The following is a 13,449-nucleotide window of genomic DNA, read 5'->3' as shown; positions in this document are numbered from 1 at the left end:
GATTCCAGCTGTAAATCTGTCCTGCTTGATAAACACCATTATCTAGCAATGGCATACGTCATAATTAAGATTTCTTGTTTTCGTTTTAGGTTTTTCCTTTTTTGATTGTTTGCCTGTATTAAAACTGCACTGGAAAAAGCACGATAGGGAACAATTCTGTGAGACTTGATGACCCAGTGATTAATTTTCATTATATAATTGCTAATAATTTATTTATGTTTGAGATTGACTACTGGAGCTTTCGTGACTGCTGGTCCTGAACTATTCTGTATTTATGTTGTCTTATTTAGATAAACTTCTATATTGTTTTTTATTCTTTATTGTTGTTATCTAGAAGCTATCAAGCATTGGTACCTTATAGGATGACAATAATATAGTATCCAAAATACTCCATTTTATAATAATGATACTACAATGTTTTCAGCTATTACTGTTCTGTATTAGATTGTTCAGTTGTTGTTCTGCTAGAATATTGTGATATTTTGAAAAGGGATATAAATTATACAGTACTTCATAACATGTTCAAATTATTCTAGATTACTGTTATCTGATTTCAAAAGTATAACGGATTTCAATAGAAAGGGCCTCATTTTCAAAAGGGCAGCCTTTCATTTTGCCAGTGTTTTTGCACTTTGAAGTGACTTGTGGGCACAAATATTAGTATATGCACAACAATTCACTTGAAATGCTGGCACAAAATTTGCCAGTCCAAAGAAGGGAGGTTAGGACTCAACACTTTGGAATTTTATCCCAAAGTACTTAAATGGCCTATTCCATTGAATTAGGGGAGGAGTACAGGCGATAAAATAATTAGGCCAGTTATAGACTGAATATAATCTCAGAAGCAAGCACTTAGAATCATAGAGTTAGAAGGGATCACAAGGGTCACCTCGTCTACCTCCCTGCCAAGACATAGGATTTGTTGTGTCTAAACCATCCAAGATAGATGACTATCCAGCCTCCTTTTGAAAACCTCTGGCAAAGGAGCTTCCATAATCTCCCCGGGTAGTCTGTTGTCCCACTGTTCTTACAATTAGGAAGTTTTTCCTGAGATCTAATCTAAATCTGCTATGCTGTAGTTTGAACTCTTGCCTCTTGCCCTCTCCTTTGTAGCAAAAGAGAACAATTTTTCTCCATCTTTCTTATGGCAGCATTTCAAGTATTTGAAGACCGCTATCATGTCCCTCCTCAAACTCCTCTTTTCCAAATTAAACATACCCACTTCCTGCAGCCTTTGCTCAAATGGCTTGCATTCCATCCCTTTGATCATCTTTGTCGCTCGCCTCCAGATCCTTTCCAGTTTTTCCACATCCTTTCTATACATTGGTGACCAAAATTGGATACAGTACTCCAGCTGAGGTCTAACCAGCACCAAGTAGAGCAGTACTATCACCTCCTGTGACTTGCATGCTATGCCTCTGTTAATGCAATCTAAAATTGCATTTGCTTTTCTTGCAACAGCATTGCATGGCTGACTCGAGGCGTTGATCCACCACAACTCCCAAATCCTTCTCAACAGTGCTGCTGCCAAGCCAGTTATCCCCCATTCTGTATTTGTGCATTTGGTTTTTCTTCCCTAAGTGTAGCATCTTATTGAATTGAATGTTTTATACATTGCTCTAGTAGCTTCCCAGGTATTGAAATAAGGCTGATTGGTCTATAGTTCCCAGCTCCTCCTTTTCCCCCTTTTTAAAGATGGGCATTACATTAGCCCTTCTCCAGTCTTCCAGCACCTTTCCTGTCATCCATGAGTTTGCAAATATTATTGCCAGTAGCTCTGAGATACCTTCAGCTCATTCCTCCAGCATCCAGAGATGAACAATATCAGATCCTGCTGATTTGATTGTATTCAAATTGGTTAGAAGATCTCTGACATTCTTCACTTATCCCAATCTGCATCTTTCCCCTTTATTGTCTATGGTAACTTGGCTAGTCGTCTGGTCACATGTTATTTTTTGTGAGACGACTGAAGCAAAGTAGGTATTGAACAGCTCTGCCTTTCTATCATCTTCCATTACCAATTCACCTTCTCCATTGAGCAATGGACCCACACCATCCTCAATCTTTCTTTTTTGTCTGACATGTTTGAAGAACCCTTTCTTTGTTGTCTCTAACATTCCTTGCCAGCTGTAACTCATTCTTTGCCTTGACTTTCCTGATTTTGTCCCTTCCCCAGTATTTACAAATATGCTACTGATTATCTGAAACGATCAGCTTTATTCCTCCCATCCACGTCCACCCCTCAAAAATCTGGTTAATTGGAATAGACAAAGTATCGATGGAAGCAAGCAACATTGCTTCAAAAGTTTGTTTTCTTGGCATGCAGAACACCACAGGAATCCAACCTTGTTAAGCAGACTCAACTATATGAGACTGAGAGATAGTGCAGCTATCCCCATAAAAGATGTGAACATTTACTCTCTTACAGAATCAATAACTATATTATCTTAACCTATCTTATTAGTGTGACCCATAATTGATATTATACCTCCTCCTCCCGCACTGAAAATGTTTGACCAATGAACATCAGATCAATACTGGTGATGTAAAACCTAATATAGATACAATGAAACATCTTCAGGGACCATTCCAGTCTCAGGACCTTTTGGGAGGAGATACGTAATTTCTTTTTACATGCAGGATAATAAAAACAACTTTCTGAGGAACCTACCCTTCTTTCCCCACTCACTTCTCCAGGGGGGTGTTTTGCTGAGGGGGCAAGGTGGCCTCACAGAGCAAGTGAGAGTTTCCCTTTCCCCAGGACCCCACTGAATTTCTCTCCACTGATCTGGTCTCCTCTGCACCGCACAGCAGGGGAAGCAAATGGTCTATAATGGCCGATGCCATCTTCATCAATAGTTAATATGATCTCATGGCAAGTAGATTGTAAGGTTTATAGAAAAAATAGTTCCCTGCAGCTGTTATTACAAATGAAAATCCCACTCATTTTGAAGTCAGCTGGGCAACTACTGTGCCCCCATCCCTTTTCCCAGAATGCCCAAAAGCTTCCTCATATAGCACATTTTCAAGTTTCTCAACAATGACTTCTCAGGTGGTTTCTCTGCGGCCATCTCTGAAAGATGAATTTATTTGCTCACATAGGGCGCTAGCTAAATCAAGTTTAGACCCTTGCAGTGTATCAGCCTCTCATATATGATCAGGGATGCAAAATGAAGTTCAAAGTTTCAACATGCTGAAAAAAGCAATGAGTTTCCACAAAGACTCTACACAGGGACAGAAGTGTGTGAATAATGGACTTGGGTCCAGATCCTCAAGAGTGTTTCGGAGCTGTCACAGGGTCCACAAACCACAGGTGGTGCCTCTTCCAGGCCATTGTGGGGATTAGCTCCTTCCAGGTCCAAAGCCCCATTCTGTTGCTCACTGCATGCCTTGCTGCTACTCTCTCTCTCTCTCTCTCTCTCTCTCACTCTCTGCGACTTAAGATGTTCCCTCTTCATGACTTGACCCTCCAGCCAGGTCACCATGTGTCTCTCCCCTTCCAGGGTACCAAAGTCTTTCTTTAACAGCAGGACTAGGCAGTGTTCTCATTCATTGCCTAGTGACCCTCTAGTCAACAGCCAGGGTTTGGTCCATGCTGGACCTTACTGCCTTTTCCCTGAGCCTTTTCCTTACCATCTGGATGGCTCCACCTTCTCTGGGTTCACCAGCTCCAAAACTCCCTCCTTCCAGAGAGTAACTGCAGGCTACATGCCTCTATAGTCCCAAACACACCTCCCTTCTCCCAGAGTGACCACAGACTCCTTCCCTGCAACTCCTCTCTGCTAGCAGCTCCCTGGCTTTATAGAAGCCCCACCTGTTCCTGCACAGCTGAGCTTCCTCTAATTAGGGCTCTCCTCTCAGCTGTAATGCTGCCAGCTTGCAACCTAATCGGTTAATTGGCCCATCTGGCCTCCATTAACATCTTCAGGGCAAGTGTGGGGTGAACACCCCATCATAGGTGCCTAACTCCCATTGAGTTCAATGGGAATTAAGTGCCTAAATATCTTTGAGGATCTGGATCTCTGTGGCTTAGATACCCAGGTGAGAGTCAGTTAGAAATATCTATGGAAGATGGAGGGCCAGATTCTCAGCAGTTGTAAGTCAGTGTAGCTCCACTGACTTCAATCTACTGGCTGTGAATAATATTATTGTGGCACGACCCATGTACCAACAATTCCTTTAAGTTCTATAGCTTTCTTATCACGCTGCCTCTGTTTTTCTCTCACTCTCTATAAATATCCTGGAAAAACCGAACCAGGATAATGATCTTGGGCCTGATCATCATCTCCTTTGTACACTGTGCAAGAAGGAAAACACTGCAGCATGCTCCATGTTAGCAGCAAAAAATAGTAACCTGCACAAAATCTGGTGCTCTGGTAAATAGAAGAAGATGCTTTAAGTATTGTTAGTGTACAAGCAGAGTCTAGTGCATGCAAAGGTGAAGAGAGAGATGCACACTTCTGCCCTCTACCACCAAAATGCTTAGGTATGCTTGCTGGACTGAGTGATACATCAGCTCTCTTCCATCAATATCTAGGAACCTCTGCCTGCACATATACAGATATTTTGATTTTTCATTATATTATTTAAGTCTTCTCCATCACTGGTATAGAATCATAGAAATATGGGGCTGGAAGGGACCTCAAGAGGTCATCTAGTCCAGGCCCCTGTAGTGAGGCAGGACCAAGTAAACCTAGACCATCCTTGACAGGTGTTTGTCTAATGTGTGCTTAAAGACCTCTAGTGATAGGGATTCTACAATCTCCCTGGGAAGCCTATTCCACTGCTTAACTATCCTTATATTTAGCAAGTTTTCTTAGTACCTAACCTAAATTTCCATTGTTGAAAGTTAAGCCAATAATTTCTTGTCCTACTCTCAGTGGACATGGAGACCAGTTGATCACTGTCCTCTTTGTAACAGCCCTTAATATATTTGAAGACTGTTATCAGGTCCACCCTCAGTCTTCTTTTCTCAAAACTAAGCATGTCCAATTTTTTTAACTTTCCTCAAAGGTCAGGATTTCTAAATCTTTTATCATTTTTTGTGTTCTCCCCTGGACTCTCTTCAATTTGTCCACATCTTTTTAAAAGCGTGGCATCCAGAACTGGATATGAAACTCCAGCTGAGGTCTCACCAGTGCCGAGTAGAGTAGGACAATTACCATCCATGTCTTACATATGACACTCCTGTTAATACACCCCAGAATATTAGCCTTTTTCACAATTGCTTCACATTGGTGACTCATATTTAGTTTGTGATCCACTATAACACCTAGAGCTTTTTCAGCTGTACTACCACCTAAACAGTCATTCCCCATTTTGTAGTTGTGCATTTGATTTTTCTTTCCTAAAGTATAGTACTTTGCACTTGTCTTTATTGAATTCATTCATGTTGATTTCAGACCAATTCTCCAATTTGTCAAGGTTATTTTGAATTCTGATCCTGTCCTCCAAAGTGCTAGCAACCCCTCACAGTTTGGTGTCATCCATTCATTGTATAAGCACACTCTCCACTTCATTATCCAAGTCATTAATGAAAATATGGAATAGTACCCGACCCAGGACTGCCCCTTTCAGGACCCCACTAGCTCCATCCCCCAGTCTGTCCATTGATAACTACTCTTTGAGTACAGTCTTTCAACCGGTTGTATACCTACTTTATAAAAAATTAATCTAGACCATATTTCCCTAGTTTGCCTGTGAGAACATTTCATGGGACTGTGTCAAAATACTTATTAAAATCAAGCTATATCATGTCGACTGCTTCCGTCGTACGCATTAGGGCACTAACCATGTCAAAGGAAACTAGGTTGGTTTGGTGTGATTTGTTCTTCACAAATCCATGCTGACGATTATTTATAACTCTAGTATCCTCTAGGTGTTTATAAATTGATTGTTTACTAACGTTTTCCAGTATCTTTCTAGATATCAAAGTTAGGCTGACTGGTCTCTAATTCCCTGAGTCCTCTTTGCTCCCCTTTCTTAAAGATATGTACTATGTTTCTCCTTTTCCAGTCCTCTGGGACCTCACAATCTCCCATGAGTTTGCACAGATAATTGCTAATGCTTCTGCAATTGCTACAGCTAATTCCTTAAGTTCCCCTATATAAACTTTGTCAGGCCCTATTAACTTAAATACATCTCACTTATCTAAATATGAGTTAACCAGTTATTTCCCTATTCTGGCTTTTGTGTTCCTTCTCTGTTGTTAATATAAATTTTGTTAAGCATTTGGTCACAGATATCCTTTTTTTATGGCAGACTGAAGCACAATAGGCATTACACACCTCAGCCTTCTTGATATCATCTCGTTATTTCTCCTTCCTCCTTGCTAAGTAGTGGATCAAGGCTTTCCTTTGTCTTTCTCTTGCTCCTAATGTATTTATAGAACCTCATCTTATTGATTTTTATGTCCCCAAAAACTCATTTTGTGTCTTACCCTTTCTGATTTTGTCCCTGCATGCTTCGGATATTCTTTTGTATTCATCCCTAGTAATTTATCCATATCTGTGTGCAACCTATGTGTAATGTGCATGCCCAACTGAAGGAAAGAAGCTGAATACCTCTGCTTTTCCCCTCAGAAAAAATTATAAATATTTACTGGACTGACTGACTGGCTTATTGTCACTCAACAATATCTAGGATATTCTCCCAGCTTACACAGATATTTTTATTTTTCATTCTATTATTCATGTCTTTGCCATAGCTGGTACATTTATATGCAGCCTATGTGTAATGAGATTATTGCCATGGAACAGCATAATTAAAGCTGATTTCTTCTTTCAAATGAATGTCTGTGTTTTACTTGTTTAATCTGCCATGTTCATGCTTGCTGGGGTGGGGGGATATAGAACAGTTCACTGTGAGCTGCTTGCAGAGATCCCTATGACCCATAACATAATGGTGTACAGTCAACCACATTCATGATCCTTTCCAATCTTCAGTCATATATGCTGAATTTAGAGTTTTGCCTTCAAAGTTTGAATACCACTGCCACCATTCTGCTCCATTGCTACCTTCTAGCAATAGGTATATTATTCTGTATGCCCAAGTGTCCTGCCAAACTGGTTTCTTCTTATAGGGGATGGAGGTTTATGCTTGCAGCCATGTTAATTGTGACTTTACAACACTTCAGTTCCCATCCCTTTGTCCTTCTATGGGCATGCCTGTATTTGATGGATTCCTCTATTTGATGGATGCGCACTAGTGGTTGTTACACATATTAAATGAAGTGCTGGTTTGCAGGATGTGTTCCCTTTTGTATACATATTTTAATTTTGTTACATGCGTTTTGGAGCATGTTGAGGGGATTTGAATTTTGCATTTATATAGTGCCTTTCAGCCAGAAGCATTTAGTTGGGGTAGATCCTGCTTTGAGCAGGGGATTGGCCTCGATGACCTCCTGAGGTCCCTTCCAACCCTAATCTTCTATGATTCTCTGATCCCAATGGGCTTTACAAGCCATATATAGGAGTCACTTCACCCAATACTGGAGTGTAGTTATCTGTGGGATGAAACATGACAACACTGCACCCGCACACAGTTACACTACACGACAATTTAGGACAAGTGCTCTGAAGGGAAAGGAGGCATCCAGGGAAGCAAGGCCAGGTGTAGAATCCCCAACAGGCTCCATTCTCTCTCTGCCAGGAAAGAGCCCCCCTTTTCCTTGGTCTGGACTTGGACTCCTACCAGCCCAGCCCTGCTGGCAGGTCTCCCCTCCTGCTCCCTCGTGTACAGAATCCTGATCTGGGAGCTTTGCCTTCAATGAGTTCAGGATCAGGCCCAGACCCAGCAGAGGAAGCAGGCAACTCAGAGCTGCAGCTGAGGCCAAGGCAAGGATTTCCTGGTGCGGAGCTCTGTGTTGAAGTTTAGACTAGCAAGTGAGCATGGAGAGTAAGGATTCGTGCTTCTTCATGGTGACCTCTATGACAATGCAAGACCAAGTCATGATGACCTTGTCTTTTACTTACACCCACTGAAAAAAGTTTTAGATGATGATTCCCCCAAGCCTTAACAATACAGATGGAAAAACTACTATTCAAAGAGCTAAGTGCCCTCTGATGGGTTGTTCCTTAATTTGTGTTGAACATCTTTTGCATGTGACACACCTGGTTGAATAAGAGATCTCAGTGATTAGCCTTAAGATTTTAATCAGCGTTACCAGATATTGGAGGAAATCTACATCATTCTGTGTAGGGATAATTCTTTTCAGGATACTCTAAAAGGTTGCCTATACAGCCTTAATTTAGCCCAACATCTTTCCCCTAATCACATAGGGTGGCTGTGGCAGAGGCAGGAATAGAGCATAGTTCCTCTGGGTCACAGTCAAATCCTTAAACACAAAACAAAATTATTTCCCTTCTTGCAACCTTCTGCCTAATTCAGGGTTCCTGTCCTAATAAGGCAGAAGTCTGTGCAACAAATAGTTTGTAATCATGCAATTAAAGATTGTATCAGAATATAAAGATTGTACCAGTAAGACTGCCGGAAGTTAGAACAGCTTCTAAGTCACCGTATGCAGATGTCTATTGACTCAGCTTGTGCCATCTTGTATGTTTCTTCTCACCTCTCCTGCACAAGAGGTGAACACCAAATTGTGGCAGGGCACAGAAGGACAAAAGGGAGCCTGATTCTGATGAGAAGCGAATTAAACAAAGGATTGAAAGTGAATGTGCAACGGATGAGGAGCACATAAAGAGTGAAGGGGAGATAGGCAAGTGAGAGCTAGGGAAGGAAGAAGAATAGAAGAGGAGATCAAGGGATGGGAAGAAAGAGAAAAGGAAGAAACAGAGTGGAAAGGTAGGAAAAGAAGACAAAGAAGCATAGAAAGAACAGAAAACCCAGGAGGAGAGTATAGAAACCAAAGGAGTAGAGCAGAAAATATGGGGAGATGAGAAGAAGGGGCTCCAAACAAGCGAGATTTCTAAAAGAAAAGGATCTGAGCCTTCAAATACAGAACAGAAAATACATAAAAAGCTGAGCCTGGGAGAACATAGTAAAGGAGACAAGAGGCGTGAAAGCTATAATCCTTCTACCCTGACTTTTAGCTGAAACCTGTCATAGTTCTTATTCCAAAATTCAACATTTGAAATTTTTCACCTAGCAGTAGGCAGACTGGGCGCCCTTCTCCCGCTCTATCCCCTTGTTAGCTAGCCCCTTTCATACATACCTTCCTAAGCCTCTCCTGAACTGTGCCCTGGTTTATTGCTGTGAAAATCCAGCTACCTACCTGAGCAGTGTGATAAGCAAAACTTATCATAGCACGCTCCTCAGCAGACTAAAATTAGGCTCTTTAGAGCACGCAACCTGCTTCTGATTAGATACACTAAAATCTCATCATTACCCATGCTGATCAGTAAATATAGATTTGGTCTAATACTGCTATATGTATAGAAACAAGCTATACATTAGGTATCATGAGCCACTGGACTATGCTGCAGCAGGGATCGTCAGGGGAAGACTACTCAAGGCCTTATTTCTCCCAGAGCAACAGCGATTCTCAAAAAGAAGAAGCTTATATCCTAATTCTCTCCATTCCCCCAGGAACAGCAGAGATATCTTTCTAGATATCAAAGTTAGGCTGACTGGTCTCTAATTCACTGAGTCCTCTTTGCTCCCCTTTTTTTAAAGTTACGTACTATGTTACTCCTTTTCCAGCAGAGATCCTCACCTAGGAAGCTCACATCCTGAAACTGTCTCTCTTCTCTCCAGAGCAGCAGGGAAGTCTGAGGGTGAATCTTGGCTGAATTCCTCACAGGCACTTCAGTGAGATAATGAAAGGATGTAGCTCATGGTAAAAATGTTACTGGAGTCTTGCTTTTGGGGTTCAAGAGAAGATAGCTGCTTTCATTTTCATTTTTATTACAGGAGCAACTCCATTCAGAAGGACATATTTTCTATGATTAAAGCAGAGTTTCAAAACACCAGATCCAAAACAATTCAGATCCAGATCCAAACTTGGCATCTGAGACCCATCTCCAGATCAAAACAATGTTGGTTCTGTGATATACACAGTATGAACAATGAATGGAGGAATATGTTGGCTAGTGCTACTCATTTCAGCTACCTTTTGGAGAAAAGACAACAGAATCATAACCCCTAAGTAATTTTGTTGAGAGCACAGCAGCACAGAAGAACTAACAAGTCAGAAGAAAAAGGATTTGCAAATTTTATTTATTTATTTATTTATTTTTTGCAATAACATGCCATGGGTGAAATCTTGGCCCCACTGAAGTCAATGGGAGTTTTGCCTTTGCCTTCAACGGAGTCAGGACTCCACCTCCCTGTGGTTAAATATATTTAATCAGCACACAGTAATCAGATTGTTATTTTTTCCTCCTGTGTCGGAGAGGGAGGGGGCAAATTGAAGCAAGGATGGTTTAGGTTGGACTTTCGGAAAAACTTCTTAACTGTCAGTGTAGATAAGCACTGCAACAAATTGCCTAGGGAGTTTGTGGAGTCTTTGTCATTGGAGGATTTTAAGAACAGGTTAGACAAACACCTGTCAGGAATGGCCTAATTATTACTTAGTCCAGCCTTGAGTGCAGGGAACTGGACTAGATGATCTACTAGACTGGACTAGATGAGGTCCCTTCCACTCCTATACTTCTATGATTCTATGATCATGTATTTTCTATGGACTTGGGTAGATACACATTTCTTAGAATTCAGTGATATTTGCCTGTATTCGTTTTGTACTGTTTCATATTCGTATGACAGAGTAAGTATCTTACAGGGCCAAGGCCCAGTCCTACAACACCTCCTTGCATTGAAGAACTGTACATGAACAGATTTCAATTAGACTAATTGCATAAGCAAAGATTATACATGTGAGTTAAGGTTGCAATATAGAATTTTTTTATTTCCCATTCCTATTGCTTCCATTTCCAGTAATCTCTATGGGTATATTGTGTAATGCAATAATTGTGTATACATAAGACCTTGATCTGTTCTGAAGAGAAGAGTGCATGCAATCATCTTCTGTTAAGAAAGGGGAAGTATGTTTCTCCATAGCCATGTGTCCTTTTCACACAAATGTGTGCTATGGTCTTAAAAGTTTCGTGAAATGCCAAGTATGTGGCAGGTACATGCTGAGTTTTCCATGGAATTGGAGCTCAGATGGAAAGATTTTCTGCAGGTCAAAACACTTGCGTAGGTTTTATTTTCAGCTTAAATTTTGCACTAAGGCTACGACTTAATTTCTCTGGATCGACTGAGCGGTCAGTGAAGACCCACTCAGTCAATCCAGAAATCAACGTACTAAGACCACCTTCACAAGTGGCGTAGTACTGTGTCAACGGGAACATGGTTCCTGTCAGTGCATTGTAGTAAAGACGGCATGCAGAAGAGGAGCGGAGAAGTTGATGGGAGTTACGCAAGTCTTTTGCATAGCTTGCGTAACTCCCGTTGACTGCTGCCAAATCCCAGAGGTAAGTGTAGATAGGGTCTAAGATTTTCACACAATACAAAACCATACAGATATGGAGGATAAGGAAATATGGGTCATGTGAAAATATGCTACAAAATAGAATACGTGCAGTATTTATACATCTTAATGAAAAAACTCTTTAACATGTATAAGCAAGGATATGATCACTTCATCTCAACCCATTATTCTTTCCATTAAAAATGTGAATTGGCCTCTGCAGTCCTTACCAAAGCTCACCATACATCCATTCAATTCAATGGGAAAACCTCCTGAATAGGAACTACTATATAAGATCCTGTATCTTTTAGTTATCTTTATGCATAGCCATCAAATGCCTCTTTGTTGCTCTAATAGAAAAGCTGTGATGTCACATGTTGATATACATTTTTATAAGCAAGCAAACAGTATTTTAAAAATAGGATTAATTCTATTGTCTGTTGGCTTCATTTCATTAACTACAAATGAATCCATAATTGATAGAGAACTACATCAACTGGGCATTGATATTGCAGTCCTCAGTGAGTCAAGACTTTCAGAAATTGGATTACTAGATGAGGTAAACTACCACTTCTGCTGGTCTGGGAAACCTGAAAATGAACCAAGGATGCACTGTGTCAGATTTGCTGTCAAAAAAATCTGTCCTTAATGCATGGACCCATCCGGTATTTATAAATGAGAGGATCATGTGGCTGGATGTGCATACAAAGCCGGGAATCCTGATTTTTCTGTCCATCTAGGAACCAACACTTCATTACTCTAAACAGCAAAAAGATTAATTCTATTCTCACCTGTATCAAATCATCAAGAATGTCCCCATAAGGAATAGACTCGCTGTTCTCGGTGATTTCAATGCCCGTGTAGGATAAGGACTGGGAGCACTGGGGACACATCACTGGCCAACATGGCACAGGTAACTTTAATGAAAATGGTCAGCGTATCCTTGAGCTTTGCGCCCCTTCTGAGCTGTTATTATGTATTTTGCTGGCAGCATTGGCAGCAAGGTCACATGGAGGCACCCTGCTCTGGATACTGGCATCAATTGACCTCATCCGGAACCATCACAGAAACATTCACGATGTGCTGCATGTTCAATTGTGACACTGACCATGTCCTTGTCAGGGCCAAGCTCCAGTTATAGCTTAAAAAGATCCATCATGCAAAGGCAAAAGGCAAACTTCGCCTCGCCATTACTAACATGAGGGATTATGACATTTGTGCAAAGTTTCAACGTGCGCTTGAGCGTGTTTCTGAAAATGATCAATTTAAGTCTGCTGATTCTGACATCTTGTGGGACAATTTTAAGAATAAGACCCTGGCTACTGCCAAGGATGTCTTTGGAACAACAAAGAAAAAACAACCTGACGGATTCACAGCGTCTGAATGTCTGCTGTTCCCACTCATAGAAAAGAAAAAGCAAGCTCGCCTTATTTTACTTCAACAATCAATTAAATCAAGAACTATTAAGTTCAAAGAGGCTAAGGCTGTGATCCAGAAAGCCACTAGAGAACGTGCCCAGAAGTACTGGCAAGACCTGTGCAAGATGATTCAGACCTATATTTGAAAGAGGGGACCTTCGTGGTACCTATGATGGAATCAAAGAGGCACTTGGTCCAATTTGTAAAAAGATGGTAAACCTGACCGATGGACCGAACATTACAAAGAACTCTACTCAAAGGATGCCATTATCTGTGATACTGCCTTAGCTGACATTGCCCAACTTCCAACAATACAGGTGCTGGATCAAATGCTGATTCTCGAAGGTGTAGAGAAAGCTATCAAAGAGATTGTGCCTGGAAAAGCAGCAGGCAATGATCAGATACCTCTGGAGCTAAAGGCAGGAGGGAGAAAACTTGTGAACGACATTCACACATTTCTCTGCACCTGCTGGGAAGAAAGCCACATACCCCAGGATCTGAAAGATGCAAACATAATTACTTTATACAAAAATAAAGGGGAAAAAGCAGACTGCAACAACTACTGAGGGATATCTCTGCACAGCAGGTCGGCAAGGTGCTTGC

This window comes from Emydura macquarii, unplaced genomic scaffold (assembly GCF_026122565.2).
Source record: "Emydura macquarii macquarii isolate MOO-44397 ecotype Brisbane River unplaced genomic scaffold, CSIRO-AGI_Emac_v2 contig_2205, whole genome shotgun sequence".
Lineage (NCBI taxonomy): Eukaryota > Metazoa > Chordata > Testudines > Chelidae > Emydura > Emydura macquarii.
This window is presented reverse-complemented; position numbering follows the sequence as displayed.